Genomic DNA, 16283 nt, shown 5'->3' on the forward strand with positions numbered 1-16283 from the left:
GAGGTTCAGCACTGGGAGTCAGCACTCGAGCATGTCCTCGTATATGGCAATACAGGTGGTCTATCAATACAGGTGTGCCATTGCCAATCCCTATCTGCTGTATTTAATTTTTATTTAATATTTAAAAATTTTGTATTTATTTATTCCCTTTTGTTGCCCTTGTTGTTTTTTTGTTGTAGTTATTGTTGTTGATGTTGGAATAGGACAGGGAGAAATGGAGAGAAGGGGAGAGAAAGACAGACACCTGCAGACCTGCTTCACCACTTGTGAAGTGACTCCCCTGCAGGTGGGGAGCCGGGGGCTCAAACCGGGATCCTTCCGCCGGTCCTTGCGCTTTGTGCCATGTGTGTGTGCCCTCTGCACTACCGCCAGATTCCCTGTATTTAATTTTTAAAAAATAGTTAAGGTGATTCTGTATCTCAATGGATAGTGCATTGGACTTCTAGTGACAAAAATATTTTAATGATTTTATTATATATATATATATATTATAAATGGAAACATTGGCGGGACAATAGGGCAAAAGGGGTACATTTCCACACATTGCCCACCCCCAGAGCTCCATATCCAATGCCCTCCTTACAATTTGCCTATTCTTTATACCTCTGCAATTATATTTTTTTATTGGATAGAGATAAGCAGAAATAGAGAGGGAAGGAGGGAGAGACAGAGACTCCTAATGCCCTGCTTCACTACTTGCAAAGCTTTCCCCCTGCAGGTGGGGGCCAGAGATTCAAACCCGGGTTCATGTGCACTGTAATATGTGCATTTTAAACAAGTGCGCCTTCACCAGCCCCTATTTAAAAAGATTTTATTTATTTATTGGACAGTGATAGATGAAATTGATCTACATAGAAGAGCGGGTGGAGAGGGAGGGAGAAAGATACCTGCAGCACTATCCTCAATTCATGAAGGTTTTCTTTGCTGGGGGCCAAGGCCTTAGCTAAGTCTCTCATATAGAAAGTTACAAAACATCCTGAAAGGGAGTCGGGCTGTAGCGCAGCGGGTTAAGCGCAGGTGGCGCAAAGCACAAGGACCGGCATAAGGATCCCGGTTCCAACCCCGGCTCCCCACCTGCAGGGGAGTCGCTTCACAGGCGGTGAAGCAGGTCTGCAGGTGTCTATCTTTCTTTCCTCCTCTCTGTCTTCCCCTCCTCTCTCCATTTCTCTCTGTCCTATCCAACAACGACAACAACAATAATAACTACAACAATAAAACAACAAGGGCAACAAAAGGGAATAAATAAATAAAATAAATATTTAAAAAAATTTAAAAAAAAAACATCCTGAAAGCAGCTAGTAAAAACATTTATAGGTAGAACGGACATTCCAACCATTGGAACTGAGATTACCATCCAGCTGTTTGGAAAGTCGCTCACCCACCTCCCTCCCGCACTACCTTAGCAGAACTTCCTCATTGTTTGTGCTTATACTGCGGCTGCAAAATAAAATTTTTAGAGCTTGATCAGACCTCCTGTCTTGCTCTCGTTCCTTGTGACTCTTGTCTCCTTCATTCTCTCGCCCCCTACCCTAGGTCTCCGTTGATAGACCCCACAGGCAGGGGCATTTCTTTTTCTTTTTTTAGATAGGCCAGAGAGAAATGGAGAGAGGAGGGGAAGACAGACAAGGGGAGAGAAAGACACCTACAGACTTGCTTCACCGCCTGTAAAGGAACTACCCTACAGATGGGGCGCTGGGGACTCAAACTGGGATCCTTATGCTGGTTCTTGTGCTTTGCGCCATGTGCGCTTAACCCGCTGAGCTACAGCCCAACTCCCGAAGGTTTCCTTTATAGGTAGTTACTGGGGGCTTGAACCCAGGTCTTAATATTGTAATATGTACTTTATCAGGTGCACTACTGCCCAGGACCTAGTCTACTTTAAATGTTTTTTTAATATATTTATTTATTTTCCCTTTTGTTACCCTTGTTTTTATTGTGGTAGTTGTTATTGTTGTTGTTATTGATGTTGTGTTGTTGGATAGGATATAGAGAAATGTAGAGAGGAGAGGAAGACAGAGAGGTGGAGAGAAAGATACCTGTAGACCTGCTACACTACCTGTGAAGCAAATCCCCTGCAGGTGGGGAGCTGGGGCTCGAACTGAGATCCTTGTGCCGGTCCTTGTGCTTTGCAGCACATGCGCTTAACTCGCTTCACTACCGCCCAACTTCCTTTAAATATGTTTTTAAAAATATTTTATTTATAGGGAGTCGGGCAGTATCATAACGGGTTAAGCGCACATGGCGCAAAGCACATGGTCCGGCATAAGGATCCCAGTTCCATCCCCAAGATCCCCACCTGCAGGGGAGTGGCTTCACAGGTTGTGAAGCAGGTCTGCAGGTGTCTATATTTCTCTCCCTCTCTCTGTCTTCCCCTCCTCTCTCCATTTCTCTCTGTCCTATCTAACAATGACGACATCGATAACAACAGCAATAACTACAACAACAATAAAAAAAACAAGGGCAACAAAAGGGAAAATAAATAAATATTTAAACATTTAAAAATATATATTAATCAAACACATGCACACCCTGAGTAATATTCATGTCTGGCCTATGGTGGTGATAGGGATTGAATCAGGGACCTGATAGCCTCAGAAATGAAAGTACTTGGCATAACCATTACTCTGTCTCCTCAGCCTGTACTCTGTATTCTACATTACAAAATATATTCTGGTCTAGAGAGTCTTCTTGTTTTCTTTCTCCTATTATAATTGGAGTACATGGAGCATCTACATGGGCCCTAAGTTAATTTTCTTTTTTTTTTTATTAAAGTCTTTTTAAAAAAATATTTATCCCCTTTTATTGCCCTTGTTGTTTTATTGTTGTAGTTATTGATGTTGTTGTTGTTGGACAGGACTAAGAGAAATGGAGAGAGGCAGGGAAAACAGAGATGGGGAGAGAAAGACACCTGCAGACCTGCTTTACCCCTTGTGAAGGGACTGCCCTGCAGGTGGGGACTCCCCTGCAGGTGGGGAGCCTAGGGGCTTGAACCGGGATACTTAAGCGGGACCATGCGCTTTGTGCCACTGGCGCTTAACCCATTGTGCTACTGCCCAACTCCCAATTAATTTTCTCTTACCTACTGATATCCCAAGTTCAAAGTCACCCTCAATAGGAATACTGGATTCTATACATGGTCTTTTTGTTTTTAAGTTTCTTTAATTTTATTTAATTATCTTTATTTACTTATTAGATAGAAACAGTCAGAAATCAAGAGGGAAGAGGAATATTGAGGGTTAAAGAGATACCTGTAGCACTGCTTCACCATTTGTGAAACTTTCCCACTGCAGGTGGGGACCAGGGGCTCAAACCTGGGTCTGTGTGCATTATAACATTTGCGCCTAACCAGGTGCACCACCACCTAACCCTTTACATTGTCCTTTGATAAAAAAAAAAAAAGTTATTATTTATTTATTTATTTTATTGCCTCCAGGATTATCTCTGGGGCTCGGTGCCTGCACTAATAATCCACTGCTCCTGGAGGCCTTTTTTCCATTTTGTTGCCCTTGTTGTTGTTATTATTGTTATTGTTGCCATTGCTGTTGTTGTTGGATAGGAAAGAGAGAAATGGAGAGAGGAGGGGAAGACAGAAAGGGGGAGAGAAAGATAGACACCTGAGAACCTGCTTAACCACTTGTAAAGCGACCTCCCCTACAGGTGGGGAGCCGGGGGCTCAAACCAGGATCCTTGAGCAGGGGTCTGGAAGGTGGTGCAATGAATAAAACACTGGATTCTCAACCATCAGGCTCTGAGTTCGGTCCCCAGCAGCACATGTACCAGAGTGATGTCTGGTTCTTTCTCTCTCTGCCTATCTTTCTCATGAATAAATAAATAAATTCTAAAAAAAAAAAAAAAGAAGGAGAGAAAGATAGACACCTGTAGGCCTGCTTCACAGGTTGTGAAATATCCACCTGTAGGTGGGGAGTGGGGGCTCTAACCAGGACCCTTGCGTGGGTCCTTGTGCTTTGTGCCATGTGCGCTTAACCCACTGCACTACCGCCTAGCCCCTAAAGTGTGTCATTTTCAAAAAGGAAACATTTTGAATAGCTAGCTGCAGGTCTTTTTTTTTTTTTTTTTTAATGTGAGCACTCTTTATTGCGTGTAGAAAAGTATAGATGGAGAGATTGAGAAGGCAACACAGGAATTTAAGAGGAAGAATTCCCAAAACATAGTTTTAAATGTCATTAGAATTTTTTGGGAGAAGGTGATACCATAGATACCATAATGACTATGCAAATAGAGTTTCATACAGAGGTTCACAAGTCCAAGGTTCAATGCCCCACATAAGCCAGACCTGAGCAGTGTTCTGGTATATATATATATAAAGAGTATTTCATGTTTCTAAGGTTTATGGCTAGTAGTAACCATGGGAACTCCAACTACATGGGAAAATAACCTGGAGAAACTTTGACAGCACAGGTCAGCTTAATACCTGTAGCCATCACACACTATTCCTATATTTCAGAGAAAAAAAGGCTAAGGGAAGTCAGGCAGTAGCGCATCGGGTTAAGCGCCCGTGGCGCAAAGCGCAAGGACTGGCTGGCATAAGGATCCCAGTTCCAGCCCCCAGCTCCCCACCTGTAGGGGAGGCTTCACAAGCGGTGAAGCAGGTCTGTAGGTGTCTTTCTCTCTCTGTCTCTGTCTTCCCCTCCTCTCTCGATCTCTCTTTCCTATCCAACAATGGCAACAACAATAAAAAAAAAAGGGCGGGAGTCGGGCTGTAGTGCAGCGGGTTAAGCGCATTTGGCTAAGCTCAAGGACCGGCGTCGGGATCCCGGTTCGAACCCCCGGCTCCCCACCTGCAGGCAGGTTCCTTCACAGGCGGTGAAGCAGGTCTGCAGGTGTCTGTCTTTCTCTCCCCCTCTCTGTCTTCTCCTCCTCTCTCCATTTCTCTCTGTCCTATCCAAGAACAACGACATCAATAATAACTACAACAATAAAACAACAAGGGCAACAAAAGGGAATAAATAAATAAAATAAAAAAGGGCAACAAAAGGAAATAAATAAATATTAAGAAAAAAAGAAAAAAGTCTAAGAAAATGGTCAGAAGCAGATAATAATCTGGCATTTCCTTCTTTCTTTCTTTCTTTTAAAGATTTTATTTATGAGAAAGATAGGAGGAGAGAAAGAGGCAGACATCACTCTGGCACATGTGCTGCCAGGGATCAAACTCAGGACCTCATGCTTGAGAGTCCAAAGCTTTATCACTGTGCCACCTCCTGGACCACTAACCTGGCATTTCTAAATGCAGCCCATTTTAGGAGTAGAACAGGACATACAGACTCTGACAGGAACAGGACACTTACCAAAGAACCTGTGGCTTCTTTTTGCTCCTCTTCCACTCTCAGGTGAGAGTATCTGGAGTAATCACAGCTGCAGCTTTAGAGACATCAGTGCAGTCTCTTCACCCGATGATATGTCACCTGCAAGAAGGACACTGAAATGGATAAAAAGTCCAACTTTTTAAATCCATTATTGTCTTAGGAGAGTTTTTGGAACAATGACTCTTTCCTGGAGGACAAATGTAAGTTTCTGCTTTCTATTAGGGAACCCTCACAGCCCCAGATTCTACTTCAGTGATAAAGAATGGAGACTGCACTGACCTGCCTCTCCATGTAGAGCTGTCCCTGGAATCTCTCTTTGGGTCAAAGCCTGAACTCAAATCTAGATCCACTGTCTGAGAGTCTCCCCACCTACCTCAGTTCTCACCATTACATTGCCTGGGGTCTAAACTAAAATGATGCTGGTAGGGGGCCAGACGGTAGCGCAGTGGGTTAAGCGCACATGGTGCAAAGCACAAGGACCGGCATAAGGATCCTGGTTAGAGTTCCCGGCTCCCCAACTGCAGGGAGTCGCTTCACAGGCAGTGAAGCAGGTCTGCAGGTGCCTGTCTTTCTCTCCCCCTCTCTGTCTTCCCCTCCTCTCTCCATTTCTTTCTGTCCTATCCAACAATGAAAACAACATTAATAACTACAACAATAAAACAACAAGGGCAACAAAAGAGAATAAATAAATATTCAAAAATAAATGATGCTGATAGTCACAGCCAGAACTAGAAACAGAATCAGTGCCACAGAAGTAAGAACATAAACAGTACAGGGTAAGGAACAATTGGGGCATCAGACATGATTACAACAGTCACTTAAAAAAAAATTAGGGGAGTTGGGCGGTAGCGCAGAGGGTAAAGCACACATGGCAAAGCACAAGGACTGGCGTGAGGATCCCAGTTCAAACCCCCGACTCCCCACCTGCAGGGGAGTCGTTCCACAGGCGGTGAAGCAGGTCTGCAGGTGTCTATCTTTCTTTCCCCCCTCTGTCTTTCCCTCTTCTCTCCATTTCTCTCTGTCCTATCCAACAATGATGACAATAGCAGCAATAATAACTACAACAACAATAAAAAAAACAACCAGGGCAACAAAAAGAAATAAATAAATATTTTTAAAAATTAGGAGGGCAGAGGTATAGTGTAATGGTTATACAAAGAAACTCATGCCTGAGGCTCCAAAACCCTAAATTCAACCCCCTGCACCACCATAAACCAGAGATGAGCAGTGCTCTGGTGAAAAAAAAAAAAAAGGAAAGAAAAGGTTTCGGCGGTATCACAGGAGCAGTAAATTCAGACCACAGGCACCAAGCCCCAGTGATAGCCCTGGAGAAAAAAATAATAATAAAATAAAATAAAATAAAATGTTTCCTTAATTTTGCATTTACTGAAACCCTGGGCCCTGTGAGAGCCAAGTAATCAGTGTTACACTAGGTTCAGCAGGATGCTCGAGTGCTGACTCCCAGTGCTGAACCTCCAGTCTGATCATCCTGCCTGGCGCATCCAGCCTTTCCGTGACCCCCTGACATGGACAAGCCCCTGACTCCAGGTCCAGGCACCCATACTCAGGATAGATCCACTGTCTGACAGTCTCCCCACTTACCTCAGTTCTCACCTTTACATTGCCTGGAAGTTTAAATAAAATGACACTGAGAGTCACAGCCAGACCAGAAATGGAATCAGTGCAAGAGGGCACAGGCTGTGCTGTGAGCAAGCTTTTTATTGTGATTTAATAGGACGCCTGTGGTGATTAACATTCTATAAACTTGCCTTCTCAAGCTGTCATGGGCCCAGAAATCATGCAGTTTTCTGGGACCTACTCTAAGAAATCATAATTCAGAGAGTTTGCAGTCAGGACCAGGCCCTCACATCCTAAGTCCCCTGTGAGGGATGCTGCTGCTCCTCTAGGCCCATGACCAGAAGTGCTGTGCTGGGAACCTCCTGCATGTAGGTAACAAAGAAACAGGCTGGGGCTGGGAGATAGCTCACCTCACCTGGGAGAGAGAGTGCACATCTTGTGTTGAGTGGAGCCAGGCCACCACATGGGAGCACCATGGAATGAGAAAGCTTTGTGAGGAGTGTGGTGGTGTTTTTTTTTTTTTTTCTTTCCATTTTTGTCTCTCTTCCTCTTGGTCTTTTATTCTTTTTTTTTTTTTTTTTAAATTATTTTAAAGAGAGAAACAGATGTAATGAAAGACCAGAGCACTGCTCAGCTTTGGCTTATTCTTAGCGGGAGTGAACCTGGTGTGTATTGAAGGGCAGCTTAGGGAAAGCATCACCCCTCCTTCTGCACCCTGGAGGAAGCCAGAAGGGACCAAGGCAGAAGACAGAAGCATCAGTACTGCCTCCCTACCTGACTGCAAAAAAAAAGTCACAAAATGCTGATGTGAGATCACCTGAAGACACACCCCTGAGGCTGCTGTCCTTCCTCCAAAGGAACTACAAAGCTTGGAAGGCCAGAAGGCTGTCTGTCACCTTCCTCTCTGTGTGTCTCAGGGTATACATGCTACATGGCTTGTACTTTTTTTTTCTTTCTTCTTTTTCTGTTCCTAGTAATTTCTCATCTCCTGAAACGTGACTGGCTCTCTTGCAGTTTTTCCCTGTCAAGAGTCAGTCTGGAATTCTTCCACGAGGGACTAGGAATGGCCACAGTTAACTACTGTCTCCCCCTTCCTTAACAGTGAGTCTAAGTCACTAGCGGTTTGTACACTTTTCAAAGCACCAACCTCATCTGTTGGTTCCATTGTGTCTCAGCTTCAGGTAGACGACACTAAACAACATCTCCCAAGGCTTCCTGTACAACACTGCTGATACCCACAGTTTCGATACCATTTTCTGTTGTTATCCATGCTTGCTTGTCTGTGAACTTAACTACAGAGAGCAGAGCAGGGTGCCGGCGTGAAGCTTTCAGGTCAAAGGAGCCACCGCACTCCTGGAGCCAGGCTGTGAGCAGGCTGCAGAGTGCAGGCATCTCAGGCAGCACAGCCAGCAGCACCAAGTCTGCGGGGTGCGGGGTCACAGTGTGGTGTGGCATATGGCCCATCAGCAGAAAAGAGAGTGAGCAGGAGTAAGCTAAGTGGGTGAGAAAGCTGGTGGAAGTGTAGCTTTTTAAAAGACGGATGGATCTTCTGCAGGAATACTCCAGAGAAAGGTTCGGGTGCCATTTCTTGCTTTCGTGGCTCTGCAGGCGCGCCCCCTGTTACAGAAGTTGATAGGACAACATTCCTGTCACTTAGAAATGTCTGGTTTTGATTGGGTGTAAAGGGTATCTAATCAGGAGAGTAGTTGTGTGTGTGAGTGGCAAGGGCTTCATCCAATTGAACTCTGAGACAGTGGACATGGACCAATCCGGGCTGCTGGTGGGCGCTGCTCCAAAGTGAACGAAGACACTCCAGGAAGTAAGGCGCACTTAGCAGCAGTACTGTGCGTCTGGGACCCTGCTTTTCTCTGAGTGCTGCTCTCATCTTCTGCTGGTTTGGACCTTGGAGAGGAGACTCAGTAAGTTCAGCACTGGACGGGATATTGTGAGTGTGGCTCAAGCGGTTGCTTGAGACTTGCTAGAACATTCCGGGATGCAGCCGTCTGTCTCGGCCTCTCCCTGGTCAGTCCACCTTGTCCACCTTCCGCCAGGACTGGATCCTTCCTGTGCTGTCCTGACTCTGTTAGGGAGCTACACACAGTGTGCTGTATCGGAAGGGGGTGGGATCATCATGCATTGCCCAATGTTTTCCCCCTCTTTGTTCATGGGTGCAGAGTTTCTTGGTCCAGTCCCATTCTCTACTAAGTGTCCTGGGATCTGGACCCAGGACAGGGGCGCAAGGAAGGACCTGCTGACCGCAGGCAAGATGGTCAGGTTGGCCATTCAGCATGTTTGTCAGTTGGGTCCAGTGAAGCTGTGATTACTCTGCCTTCTTAGGCAGAGAGCCTGGGGTTCCAGTAAGTATAAACCAAGAATGTCTTAAATTCTTTCACGTTTTTATTTCCCTTAGTGATAAATTTTAAATTTCTGTTAAATTATCCCTGGAACTGCTGCTGCCTTTTGTTTTTAATTCAATTTATTCTGGCCTTAGCAGAAGTGTCCCAGGATTGACCTGTCTTTTCATAAGGTTGTTGGAGAATCCCCCATTTAAAGTCAGAGGTGTGGAGAGATGTATGAAAAGTGTTCACACAATTTAGTGGCCTCAGTGTAGTGTGCAGAAATTGAGAATGTGGGGTCCTGCCCACTGCATGTTCCTAGCTGAGAATCAGAATTTGTTATTGCTTTATTTTTTAAATTTTTAAATATTTATTTCCCCGTTTGTTGCTCTTGTTTTTGTTGTAGTAGTAGTAGTAGTTATTGTTGTTATTGATGTCATCGTTGTTAGATAGGACAGAGAGAAATGGAGAGAGGAGGGGAAGACAGAGAGGGGGAAAGAAATATAGACACCTGCAGACCTGCGTCACCGCCTGTGAGGAAGTGAAGAGACTCCCCTTCAGGTGGGAAGCTGGGGCTCCAACCGAGATCCTTATGCAGGTCCTTGCGCTTCTCGCCACGTGTGCCTAACCCGCTGCTACCACCCTAGTTACTCCCGTTATTATTTTTTTATATTACTTATAATTTTATAGCACTTCAGTTTTGATTTTTTATTGTTTGTTTTTAATTAAATTAGTTAATTAATTATTTTTTATTTTCCCTGTTATTGCCCTTGCTTTTTCATTGCTGTAGTAGTTATTATTATTGTTGTTGTTATAGGTGTTGTCCTTATTGGATAGGACAGAGAAATGGAGAGAGGAGGGGAAGACAGAGAGGGGGAGAGAAAGTCATCTGCAGACCTGTGTCACCTCCTGTGAAGCGACACACCTGCAGGTGGTGTGGGAGACTGAACCTGGGACTTTGGAGCCTCAGGTGTGAGAAAATATATACATAGTCTTGATGCTATCTACCCCTACTCATTCAGCTCTGATTTATGATAATCTAGAGATTGAACCATAGACATGGGATTGTAAGACGAAAGTAATTTGCATACCCACTGTGCGAATTAGCTCAGCTACTTGTCATATTTAAAAATATTTTTATTGATTCACTTTGGATAGAGTCAGAGAGAAACTGGGAGGGTAGTGGGAGATAGAAAGGGAAAGAGACAGGGAGTTGGCGGTAGTGCAGCGGCTTAAGCGCAGGCGGCGCGAAGCGCAAGGACCGGCATAAGGATCTCGGTTCGAGACCCCGGCTCCCCTCCTGCAGGGGCGTCGCTTCACTGGTGGTGAAGCAGGTCTGCAGGTGTCTTTCTCTACTCCTCTTTATGTTCCTCTCCTCTCTCCATTTCTTTCTGTCCTATTCAAGAACGACGACATCAATAACTACAACAACAATAAAAAAACAAGGGCATTAAAAGGGAAAATAAATAAAATTAAATAAAATTAAAAAAAGAAAGGGAAAGAGACACACATATAGTGCTGCTGCTCCAGTCTTAACTCTCCTCCATTATCTGTAGAGCAGAAGTTGAACCCAGGTGTATACTCAAACGGGTCCACTACCCACATCTGGCCACTGTAATCAGTTCTCAATGCAGTTGTACAATGTGACCTGCAAAACACTGATGTGATCAATTCTGGTTAGTTCAGTTTTAAAATGTTATTGTACAGAAATAATAAATTTATATCTTTTTTCAGTAGTAGAGGAAAACTTTCCAATTACTTAAGATCATAAAAGTGCACTATGATGGGTGCTGGCAGTAGTGCAGCTGGATAAGCACATATGACACAAAGCACAAGGACCGGCATAAGGATCCAAGCGGTGTAACAGGTCTGCAGGTGTCTATCTTTCTTCCATTCTCTATTTTCCCATCCTCTCTCGATTTCTCTCTGTTCTATCCAACAATGACAGCAATAACAACAATGATAACAACAACAATGACAAACAACAAGGGCAACAAAAGGCAAAATAGCCTCCAGGAGCAGTGGATTCCTGTGCTGTCTCTCTCCCTCTCTATCACCCCCTTCCCTCTTGATTTCTGGCTGTCCTTATCCAATAAATAAAGATTTAAAAAAAAGCAAGTGATGGGCCTCATGATGAAATGACAGGATCACAGTTTTTTTCATAATGAATTTTTTTTATTGGTTTATTTATTCCCTCTTGTTGCCCTTGTTTTATTATTGTAGTTATTATTGTTGTTATTGATGTCATTGTTGGATAGGACAGAGAGAAGGGAGGATAGAGGAGGAGAGAAAGACAACTGAAGACCTACCTGCTTCACCGCTTGTGAAGCGACTCCCCTGCAGGTGGGGAGCCAGGGGTTTGAACTGGGATCATTACACCGATCCTTGTGCTTTGTGCCACGTGCGCTTAACCAGCTGCGCTACCACCAGGCTCCCTAGGATCACAGTTTTTTTTTTAAATCTTTATTTATTGGATAGAGACTGCCAGAAATCAAGAGGGAAAGGGGTGATAGAGAGGAACAGAGACAGAGAGACACCTGCAGCCCTGCTTCACCACTCGCAAAGCTTTCCCCCTGCAGGTGGGGAGGGGGGGGGGCTGAACCTGGGTCCTTATGCATTGTAATACTTGCGTTCAACCAGGTGCGCCACAACCCGGACCCTGGATCACAGTTTTTTTTTTTTTCACTTTTTCTTTTTTGAAATATTTATTTATTCCCTTTTGCTACCCTTGTTGTTTTATTGTTGTAGTTACTATTGTTGTTTTTGATGTCGTCATTGTTGGATAGGACAGAGAAAAATGGAGAGAGGAGGGGTAGACGGGGGTGGGGGGGAGAAAGACAGACACCTGCAGACCTGCTTCACTGCTTCTGAGGTGACTCCCCTGTAGTGGGGAGCCGGGGCCTCAAACCGGGATTTTTAAGACAGTCCTTGCGCTTTGCGCCACCTACCTGTGTTTAATCCTCTGCACTACCGCCTGGGTCCCAGGATCACAGTTTTTTAAAAAAAATTATTTATTTATTCCCTTTTGTTGCCTTTGTTATTGTTTTATGGTTGTAGTTACTGTTGTTGTTTATAAAGGTGCTTTAAAAAATATTTATCTCCTTTTGTTTCCCTTGTTTTCTTGTTGTAGTTATTGTTGTTATTGATGTCGTTGTTGTTAGATAGAACAGAGAGAAATGGAGAGAGGAGGGGAAGACAGAGAGGGGAGAGAAAGATAGACACCCACAGACCTGCTTTAGCACTTGTTAAGTAACTCCCTTACAGGTGGGGAACCGGGGTCTCGAACTGAGATCCTTATGCCGGTCCTTGTGCTTTGCACCATGTGCGCTTAACCGGTTGTGCTAACGCCCTACTCCTGCAAAGGTACTTTCATGTGTGAAGCTCCAGTGTCCCAAGTTCAGTCCCCTGCATCACCATAAGCCATAGCTGAATAGTGCTCAGGTAAAAATAAATAAATAAATAAATACTACTAATATTTAAATATATATTAATAATATTTTTGGATAGATTTTACCAGAGCACTGCTCAGATCTAGCTTATATTGATGAAGGGGATTGAACCTGGGACTTTGGAGTCTCAGGCATGAGAGACTTTTTGCATAACCATTATGCTATTTACTCCCTCAAGCAATGATATTTTCAGATAAATCATCTATCAATACATTTTATTTTCCCCCAATAATGTCATTCTAGTTCTTCCTTTTTTTTTGGTCATTCTTAATATGTATGCTAGCATTCATTTGTAATTAAGAATTGAGGAAATCAGTTTAATTTGTTACAGTGATTTGACAGTGTTTACACAATTATAATATTTCATTGGTATACTTGCTGACCCACACATGGTTCTAGTCTTCTGGATTCCATGTATGAGAGGAATAATCTAGCACTTACCTTCCTTTGTATTTCAGTTAATGCTCTGTGCAGTGTTAAGGTGAGACTTGCATTATGCCAGAGTTTAGCAGAGTTGAGCTCAGGCGTTGGTTGAAAGAGACTCTGCACTACATGGACCTGGGTGAGGCAGTTGGCACTCCCCATTGAAGCAACCACCAATTCCTCCTCCTCCTCTGACTTCCTTTTCAGGCCAGGAAATGAACTGTAGTCACAGCAGCACCTTGAGACTATGGTTCACACACCAGAACAGCTTTTTCACTTGATAACACTGCACCTACAGGGAGGACATTATAAACATAAAATTAGGCTCAACTTCCTAGTTTTTCAGTGTTAAAAGGAGAGACTCAGGACAATAAGCAAATCTATGGAGCCTAATCAGTGTTTCCTCTTTTTTTTTATATACTTATTTATTTTTTCATTTTGTTGCCTTTTTTTTTGTTGTTGTGGTTATTATTGATGTCGTCCTTGTTAGATAGGACAGAGAGAAATCGAGAGAGGAGGGAAAGACAGAGAGGGGGAGAGAAAGACAGACACCTGCAGACCTGCTTCACCACATGCAAAGCTCCCCTGCAGGTGGTGAGCCAGGAGTTGGAACTGGAGTCCTTAAGCCAGTCCTTGCACTTTGTGCCACGTGCACTTAACCCGCTGTGCTACCACCTGACTCCTTCAACTATCTACTTTTAAGATTTTTCCAACTGGAAAATTTTGCTGCTTGGACCAACAATCTCTCCTCCAATGAAAAGCTTTCTGACATCTAGGACAAGGTGTTAATGGCCACTGGCTCCCTGACTGAAGGTGGGGTTGTCCTGACTGGAGGCATGGTTGTCCTAACTGGAGGCGGGGTCACGGCTTATCTGGACATCGGTTACGCCAATACCCTTGACGACCGCACTGAAAGCAGGCCCCTTTTTGATAATGTGGGGTAACTGCATAAGCCTGTGTCATAATGGGTGTCCCATAAGAGCCTGATCTAAGTTCTTGTGTCGCTAAAATCCAACTATCTGCATGTTGGTGTTTAAGACTGAGGCATGCCTGACGGAATTCTGGAATCATGCCATCCCAGACAATAGAACACAGGAGGAGAGAACGGACTTCAGGATTATAAATCTTTCTCTCTAAGATTGACCGAACCCTGGCAATGAAGTTAGCTAGGGATTCATCAGTTCCTTGGCGAAGGGAGTTAATGGGGACTGAGGCCTCTCCTGTGGATGGGGTTAACCTCTCCCATGCTTGTGTTGCGTAGATGTGTACCTGTTCAAAATAACCGGTTGGAAATTTGGCTTCTGCCTACTGAATTCCAGTTTCAAACTCTCCCACTCCAAACAGTGCATTAAAATTCCATTCTAGCTGTCTGTGACTATTTTTCTGGGATTGTTTTGAGCATTCATCACAAAAGCATGCCTCCCATTGCAGGTAGAGGGGGGTCTGGGAGCGCAGCAAGAACTAAATCCCTCCAGTCTTGGGGGGGTATTAAGGTGCTGGGAAAAGCCTCGTAAAATGGACTTAGTCCATGGGGCATGAATTCCGTCCTCCTTCACTGCCTGTCTGAGGTCTCTGAGTTCTTCAGAGGAGTATGGATGCCACACCTGAGGGTTTTGTTTATTGGGGGCCACATTTACCGGGAAGGTGTGGACTTGGTTTGATGACGAGGTATCAGTGGGGGAAGGAGTCACGGAAGTGGAAGCCACTGGAGTAGTGGCTGCTGGAGAAACCGAACATGTGTCTGCTGAAACAGAAACAGAAACAGAACTCTCGGGGCAAACTGCAGAAGGCTTAGTGTGTTGAAGTGCTGAGAGCATATCCTTTAACTCTTGTATCTCTGCCTCAATGTCTCTTAACCTTTTGGCAGGGTGCCTTATACATATCCCAAAAGTTGCAAACATAGCCAAGAGAACCCACAGTGCAGCTCCAATTAAAGTGTCTCCGAGATAGAGAGCCTGTCCCATGAGAAAAGAATAGAGTGTCTGGGACGCGTCCTCATAAAACAGAAGGAAACCAATAGTGGCCGCAGTCAGGCAGCTGTTACTTACCTGTGTCTGGGCAGCGGGAGGGTCGGGTGGGGTATCGTATCTCCTCAGGCTGCAGCGGGGACCCTGTCTCTTCAGGTGGCTGCACGAACAGTCACCCACAAAGTTCAAGGACCAGTGCAATGATCCGGGTTTAACAACCCCTCTCCACCTGTGTGTGGGGGTCACTTCACAAGTGGTGAAATAGGTCTGCAGGTGTCTCTCTTTCCCTCTCTGTCTTCCCATCACTTGGTTTCTCTCTGTCCTATCCAACAATAACAACAATGATAAACAACAGGGTCAAAAAAAAAAAAAGTGAAAAATTGCCTCCAGGAGCACTGGATTTGTAGTGCAGCCACTGAGCCCCACCAGTAGCCCTGGAGGAAAAAATAGAAATTAAAAATTAAAAAAAAAATCCAAGAGCATTTTGTGGTGCTTAGCAACTAGCAGGCACTTGAATCTTTGTTGAATAAGTAGATTCTATCTAAAAGCCATTCAAAATTTTCTGGTTTTGATTGGCTGTTGATTTGGAGGCATGTTTTTTGTTTGGTGGCTCTGAGGAAGGGAGGTCTGTGTAGCAAGCACTTCATCCAATTATGTTTTTTTTTAAAGATTTTATTTATTTATTAATGAGAAAGATAGGAGGGGAGAGAGAGAGAAAGAACCAGACATCACTCTGGTACATGTGCTGATGGGGATTGACTCGGGACCTCATGCTTGACAGTCTAGTGCCTTAGACACTGCGCTACCTCCTGGACCACTATGTTTTGGTTTTTTTATATAAAATTTAAAAAAATTAATATTTATTTATTCCCTTTTGTTGCCCTTGTTTTTTTATTCTTGTAATTATTATTGTTATTGATGTTGTTGGATAGGACAGAGAGAAATGGACAGAGAAGGGGAAGCCAGAGGGGGGAGAGACCTGCTTCACCGCCTGTGAGGCGACTCCCCTGCAGGTGGGGAGCCTGGGGCTCAATCCAGGATCCTTACTTTGTTCCTTGCACTTTGTGCCACCTGTGCTTAACCCGGTGCGCTACCGCTCAACTCCCTATATAAAATAAAAATATATATATTTATTTATTCTCTTTTGTTGTCCTTATTGTTTTATTGTTGTAGTTATTGTTGTCCTCGTTGTTGGATAGGACAGAG

The 16283-nt window shown here is 44.2% G+C and overlaps 3 protein-coding genes and 1 non-coding gene across 6 annotated transcripts in view; 3 read left to right on the forward strand and 1 right to left on the reverse strand.

Annotated features, from left to right (window-relative positions):
• LOC103127055 (zinc finger protein 709-like) overlaps positions 1 to 16283 on the reverse strand; it is a 1044365-nt gene that overhangs the window by 528245 nt on the left and 499837 nt on the right. The gene's annotated exons all lie outside the window — the stretch shown is intronic.
• Positions 1 to 16283, forward strand: part of LOC132535598 (zinc finger protein 709-like) — a 306876-nt gene that overhangs the window by 170955 nt on the left and 119638 nt on the right. The window lies entirely within an intron of this gene.
• Positions 4332 to 4462, forward strand: LOC132535692 (small nucleolar RNA SNORA44). The gene has a single exon (XR_009547407.1). It is a non-coding gene; the product is annotated as a small nucleolar RNA SNORA44 (small nucleolar RNA).
• Positions 8722 to 16283, forward strand: part of LOC132535593 (zinc finger protein 709-like) — a 46872-nt gene continuing 39310 nt past the window's right edge. For both annotated transcript variants that reach the window (XM_060182169.1, XM_060182171.1), the window contains exon 1: positions 8722 to 8821. The gene's annotated coding sequence lies outside the window, so the exon portion shown is untranslated. The remainder of the gene's footprint in view (positions 8822 to 16283) is intronic.

Source organism: Erinaceus europaeus, chromosome 23 (genome assembly GCF_950295315.1).
Source record: "Erinaceus europaeus chromosome 23, mEriEur2.1, whole genome shotgun sequence".
Taxonomy (NCBI): Eukaryota; Metazoa; Chordata; class Mammalia; order Eulipotyphla; family Erinaceidae; genus Erinaceus; species Erinaceus europaeus.